At 39.9% G+C, this 16,448-nt stretch overlaps 1 protein-coding gene across 9 annotated transcripts in view; it reads left to right on the top strand.

Annotated features, from left to right (window-relative positions):
- The first annotated feature begins 7,118 nt into the window (after nt 1-7,118).
- Nucleotides 7,119-16,448, top strand: part of INPP1 (inositol polyphosphate-1-phosphatase) — a 56,500-nt gene continuing 47,170 nt past the window's right edge. For 4 of the 9 annotated variants that reach the window (XM_027865646.1, XM_027865641.1, XM_027865645.1 and 1 more), the window contains exon 1: nt 7,119-7,382. The gene's annotated coding sequence lies outside the window, so the exon portion shown is untranslated. Of the gene's footprint in view, nt 7,383-13,240; nt 13,370-13,762; nt 13,914-16,448 lie in introns of those variants that run through there. The other 5 variants (XM_027865648.1, XM_027865642.1, XM_027865644.1 and 2 more) reach the window with 2 other exon arrangements.

Below are 16,448 nucleotides of genomic sequence, written 5' to 3'. Positions count from 1 at the left end.
CTTCTCTCTCTTGAGATCATATCCTGCATCCTGTCTATTGGATATTTTCAGCTGGGTATCTCTCTTGAGATTCTATTCTGCATCCTTTCCTTTGGGTATTTTCAGCTGGATTTCCTCTAGGCATCTCAAACTCATCCACTTCAAATCAGAACCCATTACCTTCCCTCTCCTCCTCCAATTCAACTCTGCTATTTTTACTGAGGGCACCTCCGTCCTTAAAGTGACCCAGCTTTGCAACCACAACATCATCTTTGACTCCTTACTGCATTTATAAAGAGCATAAACACTAATTATCAAAATGAAAGCAAAAAAAAAAAAGACAAAGAAAGTGGGAAGATTTACATTTATCCTCCCTAGTCATGAACTCAAGAGCAATTATTCACAGAACAATGCAAATACATTTGGATTTTAAAACATTAATGTGCAAATAGCATGTCTAAAAATAGCAACTTGTAGGTATAGTAAGCAAAAATACCTTAATGCCAAGGTGATATACCTTATAGTTTTCATGGATTAAGGTCTTGTCACAATATCTGTGCTATTGAATTAGATTTCAGCTCTGCAGGTAACTTAGCAACAATGGTTGGCTTATCTACAAACAAGTCCAAGAACCCTTGTGCCCTGCAGACCAGTTTGCATTTTATTTGAAAATATTCACTAAGTTGAGGGGAAGTCAATGGTTTGATCACCATCATTATTATAACATGTATATAATTCCCTCTGCTGAAAATTTGTGCTTTAATACTTGATAATAATTCTTTTTAGGGAAAAATGGGACCACTATTTAAATGCTATGTTGCTTTACTAATATTAAACTTGAACTCCATCCTGAACCACCTTTATGGTTTTCCTGCTAACCAGATGACTGTGGCTTTTTCACTCTTCAGAGGTGGCCTGCTGTCATTGAAACAGGGCAAGATCTACAATTGATTCTTGCTTGTGACACTTAATAGTTGAGTGAGGATAGTTGAATTACTCAATACAAGATATGTATTGCACCTGTTAGTGCAAGGCAGCATATTAAGTACTAAGAAACAATGACAAAAATAGAAATTACTTTCAACTCGGGAAGGAATATAATATAAATATAACTTGAGGTGGGGTCATTGCTTACAACTAAAGAGATCAAGAAATGCTGAACCTTGAAGGATGGTAGAGATCTTGAGAGATAGAGATGAGGGAGTGCATTTCAGGCATGAGGGACAGCCTGGGCGAAAAGACAGGAGGCAGGAGATCGAATATTAAGCATAAGAGACAGCGAGCAACACTGAGGCTTCATGAAAAAGAGAGTAACATGGGTCAGGTTTATGCTTTAAGAAAATTATTTTCATACTAGTGTAAAAGATGCACATCTTACAAAATTCCAGGGTTATAAATACAGAAGAAACACAGATGGTAGAACACCAATTCTACTGTAACAAGTATTCTGACGCCCTCTCTCGCAGAGTCAGGCAGGCTACATCAGTCATCAGAGCACCTGGGCACTCTGAAGGGTTTGTGAGTGGTTTCTTACCCCTGTCCATGTCTGGGGCTCCCAACAGTTGTGTTCCTCTATTTGTTAAGGTGGCTGCTAACTAGCAGCCCAGGTCCCTTTAACCACTTAAAAATCAGTTAGCTGTTTTAAAAAGGGATATTTGCTTCAAAAATATAGCAAGAAAAAATATGCAAACATTTCCCCCAAGACTTTGTGGGTATAATTCCCCTATAGTATCCCTGTCTGGAGATAGAGCAGGTGATTAGACTCATTACTTAGCTCAGTTTCTATATAGCATTAGTCCCATCCAGTTTATGTCCAAAGATGACTTTGATGCCATTATGAGTCGTTCCACTGAGCTGGGGTGCTGAAGGTCACTCCTGAAGATAAAGATAAAAATCATTCCTTGCTCCTGGATCCTCAGAGTATCCATGCTGTGCTGGTTGCAATACCTGGCCTAGATTGTGACTCATGAATTTCTATGGCTCGCTCTGCAGGCCTTTAAAAGTCCCAAGGCTAGAGATTCCACACTGCACCTAGAATGGAAAAGCATGGATAAAAATGACTCTTTCTCAGAGGCTTTATGGTTGCAAACAGGGAAGGAAGTCCAAAGACCTTGCCCATCCTGTTCCTCCATTCCTTAGCACAGTGCCTGGCATGTAGTAGGCCCTTAATAAATACTTATTGACTTACAACAACTGGTAAGTCACTGGACTTCATGAGTGAAAGATTCACCTCTTCAATCCCTCAGACAAGTTTGCCACAAAGAGAAAACAGAAGAGATGACTCAGGCCCCAATAGTTCAGGCTCGCTGCCAATGGAAAAGGTAGCTCCTATCAAACATGTGGTAGTCTAGATGCAGTTAGTCAGAGAAGATCTATACATACTCCAGCCTCTCCAAGGCACTTCCCTCACAGATCATCAGGATTCTCCCAGTAGCAGCTTCCTAGCATCCTCTACCTGGAGTTGCCATCTTAGCAAGATGATGGGGTCTGCACATGAGTGAGACTCCATCATACTATCATTTCCAATGAAAACCTGAATGCCCAGAGGTCTACTAGACAGGTGAGTTGTACATCCACAGTATTTCCAATGGAAAATACATTCAAATTGTTTGATCTCTTTACCCCCAGGAAAGATGGTAGGAAGGACACAGAGATAAGGAAGAAGGGTAGTTTAAAAAAAAAAAAAACAGCTGGATATGGGTAAAGAAATAAATGTCTTGGAGTAGCTAGGTGGTGCAGTGGATACAGCACCGGCGCTGGAGTTGGGAGGACCTGAGTTCAAATCTGACCTCAGGCACATAATACTTCCTAGCTGTGTGACTCTGGGCAAGTCATTTAACCCCAATTGCCTCACTAAAAAAAAAAAAAAAGAAATAAGTGTCTTCTCACTTTGTGTCTTCTCCCTCCACCATCTCATGCCAAGTAAAGCCTGTGTCTTTAACACAACTTGTCTGCCCTTACAAGATTGAAGATTTAAAGAAGCAATTCTGGCAACAGATGTTACTGTTTCAAAGCAAAAAAAAAAAAAAAAAAAGAATTAAGAGTGAGAAAAAATCATGCTAATGTGGGAACTGTTGTCCATTTTTTCACCTTCAAACCTTAAAGTTCCTAATAAGAGGAACCACAATAAGCCAAAGTCTCATTTAGACGCATTGTATTTAAATTAAAAAAAAAAGAAACAAAAACAAAAACTCTGGTGAGTATAGTTCAGTAAGCCTTAAGACATATTAAATAATACTCTTTTACTGGAATGGAACCATGATATCTTAGAGCTGGAAGGGACTTGGGAGATCATCTGGCCTAATCCTTTAATTTTAGAGATGAAATGACGAAGACACCGAGGTTAACATTGACTTACTGGGGACGTAAAGGTATTCAATAATAAAGACGGGATTCAAACCCAGGCCATATAATTCCAAATCCAGTGGCCTTTCTACTATCTCAGGAGAAGTTTTTCTATCAAAATTTTACCTAAATGGTAAAATGATTTTTGAACCAGAGGAAAAAAAACCACCTTAAAAATAAAAAAAAGTGAAGCCTGACCAGCAAATGAGAGATCCAGTTCTTGTCTACTCTTGCCAAGCCTGTTTTCTATGAGCTAAGTTTTCCCAGAATGAAATGAGAATTATGTGTGTAAAAGAGATTTATTGGGTGTGGTTTAGAAAAAGAATGCAGCTCCAAGAACTGGATATTTTAAATATGATTTTCTCTTAAAGTTGCATTGAAAAATTAAAATATATTTTGCATTATGCACCATAAAATTGATTTTATTCTCAATATTATCTTACATTATTTAGTTGATTCTGATTGAAATGGATGTAATAGAAAAATGTAGAAGACAATACTCATATTAATATTAAACAGAAGAAAACAGTGTGAAAATCAAGCATTTTCCCAAGGTGCTCTAAAAGACAGTAAGTTCCAACATATACCAAAACATTCATAGCAGCACTTCTTTGCACTAGAAAAGAACTGGAAATAAAGTAGATTCCATCAACTGGGAAATGGCTAAAGAAGCTGTGGCATATGAATGTAATGGGTTATTATTGTGTAATAAGAAATAAATGATAAACTAGGAGGCAGGATGGTACAATGGTAAGACCATAGGCTTTGGAGTTAAGAGGACCTGGATTTAAATCCTGCATCAATGTGATCTTGGGCAAGTCCTTGAATCTCCCTGGGCCTCAGTTTCCTCATCAGTGAAATGAGGGTTTTGGACTAGATAGCCTTAAAGATTCCTTCCAGCTCTATATCTATTTTCCTGCATTCAGAGAAGCATGGCAAAATCCTCTTCCCTGACTCCTTAAAGCATATGCAGATCTTCTGGCTATGTAAGACTCATGGTTGAGTACCCCCACTTGAGAGCTAAGCCAAGAAAACTAATGACTCAGAAAGGCCACACTGGGTAGAAGGAAAGTCAGTTTTTGGCTGTCAAGTTGCTTGGAAGCAGCTCTTTAAGATGACAAACTGTGACTCCAAATGGGAAGCTGGAACAAAGCCTTTCCCTACTCTGCAATAATAGTGGGGCTGGGGCCCACCACATCTCTCAATCCCCATAGAGAGTGTAGACTCAGCCAGCCAGTCTTATACCAGAAGCCTCCCTTGTCTTACTTTTGTATTTGATTTAGCATCAACTCTGTGAACACTGAAAGGTCTTGGAAGACTTGTGAATATTGATGACAAGCACTTTCTACCAGAGTGGTTGTGGTTGCTGTCATAGCAACAGTAACAGAATAGGGCCTGGAACAGGGAAAATTTTGCCATTAGAAAGAGTGGTCCCCCAGAAAAAAAAGATCTCGCTTGGTGTTTAATTGGGCTGGGCTCATTAGTGGTGAAATGTGAATTGGCTAATTAGAAGCCTGGTTGGTAGAATTGTTTATGTCCCAGTGAGGCTTGCATATTAGCTTCCTTACTGATTGTACAAGTAGCAACAAGACAATATGATATAGTAGGTAGAGAACAAGAAGGCATGGGTTCAAATTCACCTCAGACTCTTACCAGCTGAGTGACTCTGAGTAAGTCACTTATTCTCCCAGTGCCTGGGCAGCTTGGTGGTGGCAGTGGATAGAGCACTAGGCTTCAAGTCAGGAAGAGCTGAGTCAAAATCTAGTCTTAGACACGTATTACCTGTATGACCCTAGGCAAGTCACTTAACTTCTGTCTACCTCAGTTTCCTCAACTGTAAAATGGAAATCAGGATAGCACCTACCTCACAATTATGAGGATCAAATGAGATAATATTTGTAAAGTGTTTAGTGAAGTACTTGAGACATAGTAGGTGCTTAATAAATGCTTGTTGTTCTCCTTCCCTTCAGTCTCCTCATCTGTAAAACAAAAGGGCAGGATTTACTGCCCACTAAGGTCCCTTTTAGGGGTAAATCTATTATCCTATGCTGTTACTGGATTCTGCTCTAATCATTCCATAATTATTGCTTAACCTTCGCTTTTCTATGTGGAAATATACTTCTGGCCCCATACCTGAGTCATGTTGGAACATTGAGTACCTTTCAAAGTTTCATCCTCTTCTTTTTGGAAATCCTAGACCAGAACCAGAAACAACATGATGAGAAATTAGCAACTTTCTTCAGGGAGGAAGGAAATAAACATTTATATAAGGCCCACTATATGTCGATCCCCATGCTAAGTGCTTTACAAATATTATCTTATCTAATCCTCACAACAACACTGTGAGGTAGGTGCTATTATTATCCCCACTTTAAAGCTGAAGAAACTGAGGCAAACAGTGGTTAAATGACTTGCCCAAGGATTACACAGCTAGTAAATGTCTGAGTCCAAATTTGAACTCAAGTCTTCCCAATTCCAAACACTCTGTCCAGTGTAACACTTAATCGAAGCTGAGGTGGGGGTATCAATCAAAGAGAGAAGTTATGAGACTACTTCCTCTGTTAAGATGTCATACTTCCCCTGGAAGTGAAACCTTTGCAAACCACAATGGCAAGGAAAAGCCAGAGACTGGTTCAAGTTCAGGTCTTCATCTCCTATGACCACCTCCGAGCCATGCCTAGCTAGCCACTGGATTAGATTTGTGTGACTTGATGGAGTGAGAAAGAGGAACCAAAATGATATGCATGACTACAGCAAGTGTAAATAAAAAGAGCCCACTAAAGAGAAGTCAAAATGCGAGTAACTAATAAACCAATATTGGTCCTGGAGATCAAGCAATGAAACATACTTTCCCCCTAGGGAGAAAGGCAAGGGATCAGAGGGATAGAATGATTCATATATTATCAGATGTGGCAACTGTAATGATTTTTTTTTTTTTACTTAACTGTTCTTTGATACAAAAGGCAGAGTTTGGGTATCCAGAGACTAGTGTGGTTACGTACATACATATACATATACATATGCATATACACATATACATATACATACACATATATCCACATACACACACACACATACATATACATACATACACATATGTATTTGCTATTTAGTCATTTTCAATTGTGTCCAACTCTTCATGACCCCTTTTGGGGGTTTTCTTGGCACTGGAATCATTTCCTTTTCCAGTTCATTTTACAAATGAGGGAACTAAGGCAAAAAGAGTTAAGTGACTTGACCAGGGTCACATAGTTAGTAAGTGTCTGAGGCCACATTTGAACTCAGGTCTTCCTGAATCCAGGCCTGGCACACCATTCATTGTGCCACCCATCTACCACACACACACACACACACACACACACACACACATACGTATGTGTGCCATATATGCACACACACATATGTATACGTATATGTATTCTTGTAGAATAAAATAGGAAAGGACGAAGGAAATAAGCATTTATTAAGCATTTACTATATGCTAGCACTCCCATGCTAAGCACTGGGGATACAAACAGTCCCTGCCCTCACAGAATTTACATTCTAATTTGAGAGGCCAAGACATAAAAGGGAGTTGGAGGTGGGACTAGAGGGAAAGCATGGTTTTAAAATTCAGAAAATCAGGAACTGGGCTGAAAGGAGAATGAAGGCAAATATTAGAAAACTAAAGAAAGTCCATAGAAGATAAACAGGAATGTTTTAGGAGAATGTTTAAGAATCAAAGGAAATGACTCATTGGTAATGTGCTTGCTAAAGAGGATAACCTTTGGACTTCCCAGCAAAGAACCTTATTATCTCCCCACCCTAACTAAGTTGGGCTGGGGAAGTTTACCCGAAGAGTCACTGATTGTAAGTTCTCGGATCAGCAACAGACAGTATTTCCCAAACTTTCTGTTCTGAGACCAGAAACCTTGCTTTGTTCTATGGGGACTTTAAGGGATCCAGATCTTAAAGGTAGCATTGGACATGTCAAGGCATTGGAGCTTATATTTCTTCTCATCCAAGAATTCAGAAACTTGACAATCAACTGATTCACTAAAACCCATCTCTGTAGAAAGGTAAGTGGCAGAAGTGATTGTTTTTAGTTTAAGAATTTTAACCCAGTAGAATAGAAGTTCTAAGACCCAGGAAATCAGTGGTAGAAAAAGTTGAAGTTCCATGTCTAGTCCATTTACTTTAACCAGAAGCCAATCATACTCCTCAACAATCATATTCCTCAGAAAAAGGAATTGACTAGAGAAATTTTGGTCAGGAATTCATCCAGGAATGTAGATACTTTTTCTCTTGGCACCTCAGCCTTTCTGTCTATTTCCAAAAAATTGAATTTTCCCTTATACAGTTCTTATAAATATTATGACAGTCCTGCCCCAGTCCCTGCAATCTAAATTTTTTTAACATTTTAATATTAAATTTAACATATTTATTGAGAACCTAATATGCACAAGACACTGTGTTACAAAAAATGAATGATAAAGTCTAATCTTAGAGAGGAAAAGATACTCTTATATGGAGAGGATTAGATTAGAGAAAACTAATGAAAAGAAAACTGTATTTTGGTAGCCTTTTAGTAATTGAGATGCCAAGATTTTTCTGGCAGAGAGGGACCTCTATACAGCTCAGCTGAAGGGGAAGCGGTGCTACTGATACTTCATGTCTGTAAGTCCCAAGAGAACAGAGACTTTCTTCAAAACTGACCCCATAAGAGTTGGAGATGACAACATTCAGCCTTGGTCATCCAAGGGCCCAAATTTGGCATTATAGGCCAGTAGACCTGAGGATACTGGTTCACTCAGAGAGTGAGGAGCTAAATGGTGCAGAAGTATCTAGACTCTGGCCAGTGGCAAGGTTGACATTTAATGCTGTTTAAATGATAGGTAGCAACACCACTAATGTAGCCAGGCAGTATCTATTGGCACAAGACCATGCACTGCCTTTGGGGCAGGATGGTACTTGGACAATAGAATAAAGTATACTTCAAATAGTATGGTATTATAAGGAAAGGTACACTTTGCATAGAACACTAATATGAGGTATTGTTTAGTATATATCTACATATGCTTTTATATATCTACTGAAGTATTTGATCTGTTTACCACCATACTATGTGATGTGCATACTTTGCATGTAACTATGTTTTGTGGAATTTGACAATGTGGTATAAAGCGTACCTAGAGACTGTACACATGTACATAGTATATGTGGTGGTGTTTTTGTTTTTGTTTTTGTTTTTGTTTTTGTTTTTCAAATTGGAATGGAGGAGAATGTAGCAGAAATCGCCAATAACAAGAACTCTATTTGTGGTGAGACCATGCACCCTGACTGTAGGTGCTAATTAGAAGAAAGTAAGGACTCCATTTCCCATGAGTCCCTGGGCATAGGGGCAGGCATTAATTGGATAGGAGCAAGTTTGCTGGGAGGAAGAAGCCAATTGACTCTCATTGCTGAAAAAGTTACCTGAAAGAGTGGTCTTCAGTGGTAGTTCCTGCAGACAATAGCTGTCAGGCCAGTGCCTGAAATTTCCAAAGATCAGGCAGCATCTACTGGAGTTGTGGTGACTTGACTGGGCTATGCACATGAGCAGTGTCAATAGATAAACTCTGGGCATCAGAAAGTGTAGAACAAGAACAGAGACTCCAACTAGACCAAAGAAACACCAGCGCCTAGAAAGGAAACCATTGTCATTTTTACTGAAGACACTCTAATCAAATCCTTCCACAATGCAGAGACTTTTCTACTTATCAATTCAATCAGTATTTATATAAAACACTTACCATGTGCTAAGCACTATGCTAAGCATTTGTGATACAAAGAAAGAAAGGCAAAAACAGCTTCCGTCCTCAAGGAGCTCAGAATGTAGTGATGCTTTTGAAAATATATTTTAATTGATACCCTTTATTTTTCAATCACCTACAATTCTCATTCTGTTCATTCTTCCCCTCTAGAGCCTTATAATAAAAGAATATATGTATATAGTAAAAGATAATTTAAAAAGAAGAAAAAGAAAAATACATTCAGCAAAACTAATCAAAATATTGGGGGAAAAAATGACCTGTGCTATGCTCCATACCTATAACCTCCCATCATCTGCAAAGAAGTAGGCAGAAGCATCATTTCATATCTCTTCTTTGGGGCCAAGCTTGGTCATTATTATTTTGTACTATTTGGTTTTAATTGTTTTGTTGTTCTTTCCATTACATTGTTATAGTCATTGTGTATATTGTCTTCTTGGTTCTACTTACTTCAGTTTTGGATTCCTCATATTCATCACTTTTTACAGCACGGTGATATTCCATTATGTGCACCTTCCATAACTTTTTTAGCCATTACCTAGTCAATGAACTTTGGTTTTGTTTCCATTCTTTGCTACTACAAAAGGTGCTGCTATAAATATTTTTATCTATATAGGGCATTTCATTTTGTCATTGACCTCCTTGGGTATGTGACTAGAAACTGAACCTCAGTGTCAAGGAAGATGAAGACTGAGAAATAGTTATTGTATTTGCTGATGAGGAGGTGACCTTTGAAAGAAAATCTTCAGTAGGGTGATGAGACTAGAAAGCAGATTGCTAAGGACTAAGCAACTTTTGAAGACTGTAAGTTGCAGAATAATTGCGGATCTGCATTGGTAGAAGTTTCCTCTTCCAGCGTTCCCAATTAACTCATAAACACTGACCAAAAATAAAGGAATAAGCATGCATGAGTTGAGAAAATAGAAACAGCAAATGCAGACTACTCTGAGAAACTGGACAACAAGGAAAGGTGAGAGATGGAATGGCAGCTTATAAGCATAGCATAGCCATTGGAAACATGCTTTTTCAAGATGGAGATTTCATAGAATCACAATCTTAGAGGTGGAAAGGATTCCAGAGGCTATGTACTCCAATCCATACCAGAAGAAAAATTCCTTTTAATAACCTACCCAACAAGTGGCAATCCAGACTGATGGTCTCCAGTGAGGGGGACCCAAGACAGCCCATTACACTGATGGATAACTCTAATTCTTGGGGAGTTTTTCCTTACATAAAGTCTAAATTTTCTTCTTTCTAGCTTCCATGTAGTCTTTGTATTTCTTTCCCTCCCCTCCCCCACCCAAGGCCAAGCAAAACAAGCCTAATCTCTTTTACATAACGGCCCTCACATACTTAAAGAAATCTTCAGGCTTCTCTTTTCCCCATTTTCCCATAATCATCTACATTTCCTTCAGCACCACCCTGGTGGCCCTCTTCAGTACACTTTCCACCTTCCTTGCTAAAATTTGGCCCCCAGACCTAGACAGGCCCCAGAAGATGATACTAGATGTTTTTTTGACTAGAGTGAAGTACAATGGAGTTGTGCTCTTTTATTCCTGTATACTATTTACCTCTTAATAAGTTTAAGATTACATTGGGGTGGGGGGGGGAGAGGCCGCCATCTTAGACTTTCAGTTGTTTTTTTAGTTATGTTTGACCCTTTTTTACCCCATTTAGGATTTTCTTGGCAAAGATACTGGAGTGGTTTGCCATTTCCTTCTCCAGCTCATTTAACAGATGTGGAAACTGAGGCAAACAGTGTTAAGTGACTTATTCAGTGTCCCACAGCTAGGAAGTATCTGAGACCAGATTAGAACTCAGGCAGAGGAGCCTTCCAAATTCCAGGCCTGGCACTCTTTGCACTGTGCCACCTACCTGCCCATTTTTATTGACATATCACACCCTTTACTCAGTGAGTTTTCAGTCCACCAAAATACCTGGATCTTTTTCGGATAAACTGCTGTTTAGTCGAGTTTATACCATCTTGTACTTGTGAAATTAATTTTTTAACCTGTGTGTGAGCCTTCACCTTTATTCCTATTAAATTTCGTTTAATTAGATTCAGCTCAACTGTTCTAAACTGTCAGTGTCTTTTTGGATCTTAACTGTTAACCAATGGTTAGCTATCCATCTTTGGCATGTTTGTTTAAAAAAAAAGAAAGGAATCAGTGGTGAGATAGAGATGGAAGATTCAAGAAAAAGAAAATGAGACAACTTATGCAGCAAGATTATGGAAGAAGTGGCAGGGGATGTGGTCAAGTGCGTAGGCAAAGAAGTTAATCTTGGCACACACACAAAAAAGGACACTTTTCCCTCTGAGATAGGAAAAGCAAGAGAAAAGAAAGGGTGGATTAAGAGAAATATTGAGATAGAGACAAGGAAGTTGAGAGAACTCACAGATGACAGATTGCTAAGCAGTAAGCGACTCTCAAAGTCTTAAGTTGCAGAACAATTGATATGTCTTTGTAGAAGGCATTTCCTCACCAGGACTACACAGCAAATAATTTGATGTAGTGGAAAGAGTAATAGCTTATGAGTAAAAGGAAATGGGTTCAAATTCCAGCTCTGTTACTCACTTTACTTCTCCTGGCCTCCGTTTCCTCAGTCTTTTTTTTTTTCAAAGGAAGTTGGACTAGACAACCTCTAAAGTCCCTTCTAGCATTAACTTATGTGATGCTTAGTTTCTTGGGAATAAGGACAATGGAAATCAAAATGATAGTTCTATGCTTCATGCAGTATAAACCAAGTACCACAACACCTGGGGAAGGTTAAGTAGCATAGTAGATAGAGGAAAAGCCCAAGACCTGCACTGTGCTGTCTCTAAATTACAGATGAAGTGCTGACATGCCTCCGTGGAGGGAATTCTAAGCAGGGAATGATATCATAGATCCCAGAAAAAGCTTAATGTATTCTGGTTTGCTTGCCCCTTAACTTGATAACACCTGGATAAAAATAAAAATATTGGGAGTGTGATTTGAAGTCCTTCTCTACATAAGACTTAGTACAGTATTTTATGAATTTAGAGTTCACCTAACCAAATCTCCTTTCAAAGATGGAGAAACTAAAGCCCCAAAAGTGAAATGGTGTGTCCAAGTTCCCATGGCACTGCCCAGACTATAATCTTCAGTTCTAAGTTTTTCTCCTATGTCACATTGCTGCTATTGCTGCTGCTACTACTACTACTAATAATAATAACTAATATTTTATAGCGATTTGAGGTTTGCAAAGCACTTTACATGGCAGGTGAATTCCCCACAGGCACTAATGTGCCCAGCAAAATATCGAGCACATTTTTTAATGCTCAATGAATATGAAAATTATAATAATAATTACTGCAGCTAGGTGGCGCAGTGGACAGATTGCTGGACCTGAAGTCAGGAAGTCTTGAATTCAAGTTTGCCTCAAACCCTTACTAGCCTGAGTGTTCGTATCTGTAAAATGGGTATAATAATAGCACCTACCACACAGGCTTATTTTGAGAATCAAATGGATAAGCGCTGTATAAATGCAAGCTATTGTTATTTTCAGTTGGAGGAAGCCCGTTTTGTCAATTTCATCACTGTGTTCGCAGTGCTGCCAACCCAGCTGTCAAACATTTAATCCCCCAAACAGGAAGAAGAGAAAGATTAAAAAAAAAAAAAAGCCTTTTCTTGTAGGTCACTCTAAAGCAGAATGACAACAGCGGATTAGGGGACTCCAGAGATCTCTTTTGCCGGCACTTTCCCTCTGAATCATAGCGCCGAGTATGACAGCCAAAGATGTCACTTGCAGGCTGGCGGGCAGCTGCGGGAAGAGTTGCTCTCACCGGGAGAGTGACTATCTGCATAGTTCACTAGTTCCCCCAGGGCTGCCTCAAAGGAAATGAGTGGGCGGCCATCTGCAGCGGATGCTGCTGTCACCATTCGTAGAGGACCCAGGCTGGGGAGCATAGACTCATTTGCTCCTCATTTGATTCTTTCTTTCGGTCCCAGTTTCTTCCCAGCCCCCTCCCAGCTAAGCCATTTCCTCCTCCCCCTCCCCACCTCCTTAGCCCAGGCAGCCAAAGGTTTCAGGCTCTGCCTCCCAGCTGTAGCCCTGGCTCTGGCATAAGCCCTGCCACTTAACAGCCCTTCTGATTGCATCTCCCGGCCCACCTCCTCCTATTTAACTCTCCTCCTCCTCCTCCTCCTCCTCCTCTTCTCCTCCGCCTCTTCCGTTCCTCCGGGGAAAGGCAGAAACATCTGCATCACCCTTCTCCCACCTCAGCCTCTGCTTAGGTAATACGTTTTCCTTTTCACTTTCCTTGCCCCGCTCACTACCTTTTCTGCAGCTGTCAAGGTCAGATGGGCCCCAGGAGGGAGGGAGTCGGAGAGGAGAAGAACGTGAAGAGAGAGGGGGAGTACTAGAAGCAGTTTTAGATGTTCCCCGTGTGGCCCCCCACCCCGCCATCGTCTCTTAAAGGCCTGGGTTAGTAACCATGGGCCAGTAGAGTTCCTTTTCTACCCGCCTCCTGCCGTGATCATCCCGGCCTCCTGGTGTAAAAATCCACCCCCACCCCCACCCCCAGCTCCCCAAGGCCGAGACGTGAGTGGCTGCGGCTCCAACCAGGTTTGCCAACCAGCAAGAGAGGTGGGAGGAGTCCAGGCAGTTTGCATTCTCTCCCTCTGCTCTTTGAAAACAACCATAAAGACTTGAAATGGGCTTGGGAGGAAAGGTTAGCGGGGGACTTGTCTTAGTCATAAGGGTGGCTTGTTTTTAGATCTGAAGAAGGAGGATACTAGCTGTTCTGACATTTGGGAAACCGAGCCACAGGGTTTACAGGTAGGTGGCAAGCTGCAACCGCTTCCTCTCCAGTTGTGTTTGCACTGAGAGATCTTTTGCTCGCCCACCCTCCAAGTGGTAACTCGTGGCTGTCAAACCCCTGATATCTTTTGGAGGCATCAGCAAGCATGTAAAAATAAACTCGTATGCCTCTGCTTGGAGAAAGGTTCGGTTTTCAAGCTTTTAATGCTCCATAGTACTCTAACAATTACAAGGCACTGTCTTGGGGAAACTCGTCCAATTTGTAGGGTCCAAACGGAGGGTGGGCAAGATGATTAACCTAGATTTGATTCAGCCGTACGTACTCTAGGACGTAAAAAAAAACCATCAGATTTATAAAGGAAATAAGCATTGTATGCGGGTCTGTGAGTGTGTGTTTGAGATGAGCAAAGTCAAGAGCATAACAAACCGCGCTCTGAACTGCAAAGCGAAACTAGATTAAGGGCAAGGTGGCTGATTTAAGTGTGAGATCCCAGGTGCTGAATAAAACAGGAGTTTGGCCTTTTCTGTTTGATTCACTGCTTTGAAACAAAAGAAGTTGATAAAGAATCAGTTTTTGGATTGGATGGGTATTTGCTTGCTGTTGAAAATAAGATAACTTGCAGGCAATGTGTAATTCAGGTGTTATCTAGGGTGACCTCATTCTTATCCTTTGAAATAGTTGCTAAAAGGAAAAAAAGTGAAGAAATGGGAGATTGATTTCACTTTGGAAACTTGTTAGAGTTCCAATTTCGCTTCTTATTTTCCATTTTAAGCTCTTCTGGAGTCGATTTGGTTTGGTTTGGGGTTTTTTTGGTAGTACTCTTGTTAACAATTTTTTTATTCAGAAGATGTTGTTAAGATGGCAGAATATAGGAATTTGTAATTTCTACATTTCCTATGGCGGAGGTCTAATACTTTATTTTTAGAATAGATGCTGTGTTGGGAATATAAATTTGGAGAAATTGTATCTCAGCCTCCTGTGTTTTCAGATGTTCTACTTACGTTTCTAAGAATTTATATTTCTTGAATGATCCTCCTTTAATGCAAGGAGGCAATATCATAATTTTTTGAATGATATATTGGTCCTGTAAAACAAAAGTTGTACAATGTGAAATATTCATGTTCTTTAATGTGATCTCAATTTATTTCCTTCTCTAATAATTATATTTTTAATATTCTGTTTCCACTGTGGTAAATAACCTATATAAATATTTTATTGAAGTCTTTTATTTTTTATATTTTCATAGTTTCCACCATCATTCTTCCCTTCCCCCTCTCAGAGAGCCATCCCATATAACAAATAGTATTTTTAAAGGCAAAAAAAGGGGAATATGTCAATACATTGAGAAAGTCCAAAAACATTTTTGATGTGCAATATCCCTGAAACTCCTGGGGTAGATTTGGAGTGTTCTGTCTTTGATTTTCAAGTCATTTGTCATTGTTCAGTTGTGTCTGACTCTTCATGACCTCATCTGGGGTTTTCTTGGCAAATATACTGGAGTGGTTTGCCATTTCCTTCTCCAGTTCATTTTACAGATGAGGAAACTGAGGCAAGCAGGGTTAAGTGACTTGCCCAGGTTAAGTGTCTGAGGCTGGATCTGAACTCGGGTCTTCCTGACTCCAGGCCTGACACGCTAATCACTTCACCATCGAGCTACCCTTTCAAGTCATACTGGATCTTTATAATTTCACTGTATTCAGTTTTTATTTTTTAAAATGTGGTGGTTTCCATCTACATTGTTATAGACATTGTGTCTATTTTGTTGGCTCAACTTCATACACCATTAATTCATGTAGATTTGTCCATGCTTCTTTGTATTCATCACATCCATTATTTCTTAGAATACAGTAATATTCCATTATATTCATGTACCACAATTTGTTGAACTATTCCCCAGTTGATTGGCATCTACTTTGTTTCCAGTTCTTTGCTATTGAAAAAGATGCTGCTATAAATATTTTGGTATATATGATGACTTTCATCTTATCAATGGCTTTCTTGGGGTATAGTACAGTAATGGAATCTCCAGGTATGGATATTTTTAGTCACTTTACATAATCCCAAATTGCTTTCCAAAATGGTTGTACTGATTCACGGTTGCACCAACAAGGGTGCTGGTGCGCCTTTCATCCCACAATCCCTTCCAACATTGTCTCTTGCCCAGGTCAACCAGACCAGAACTGGCCTCTAACCTGGGGTGGCTGGAGCTGAACAGAGCAGCTAGAGGCAGAAGAGTTAGGAATCAAACAGAAGTTTAATTTATCTCAGAGTGAGGAAAATGCTTGCAAGATGAAGCAACCCTGCCTCCCTTGAGAAGGAGGGCTTAACATGCTGGGACAAAGACAGAGCATATATACATGAAAGGAGCTGGACCACACCACAATCATTCTTAGGTCTTGAGTAAGCCATTCCCATGGTTGACATTTCTTGAGCATGGGTCTGGGAACAGTCTCTCGAATCTTAAGGGTTGTTGAGCCTTGTGATTGTTTAGTGGGGTACAGAACCAAAGTTAGTGTGGTGGGAACAGGAGTGCAATACCTGGCTCAGTTCAC

Source organism: Vombatus ursinus, unplaced genomic scaffold, assembly GCF_900497805.2.
Source record: "Vombatus ursinus unplaced genomic scaffold, bare-nosed wombat genome assembly UNPS02014779.1, whole genome shotgun sequence".
NCBI classification, from domain to species: domain Eukaryota; kingdom Metazoa; phylum Chordata; class Mammalia; order Diprotodontia; family Vombatidae; genus Vombatus; species Vombatus ursinus.
This window is presented reverse-complemented; position numbering and strand designations above follow the sequence as displayed.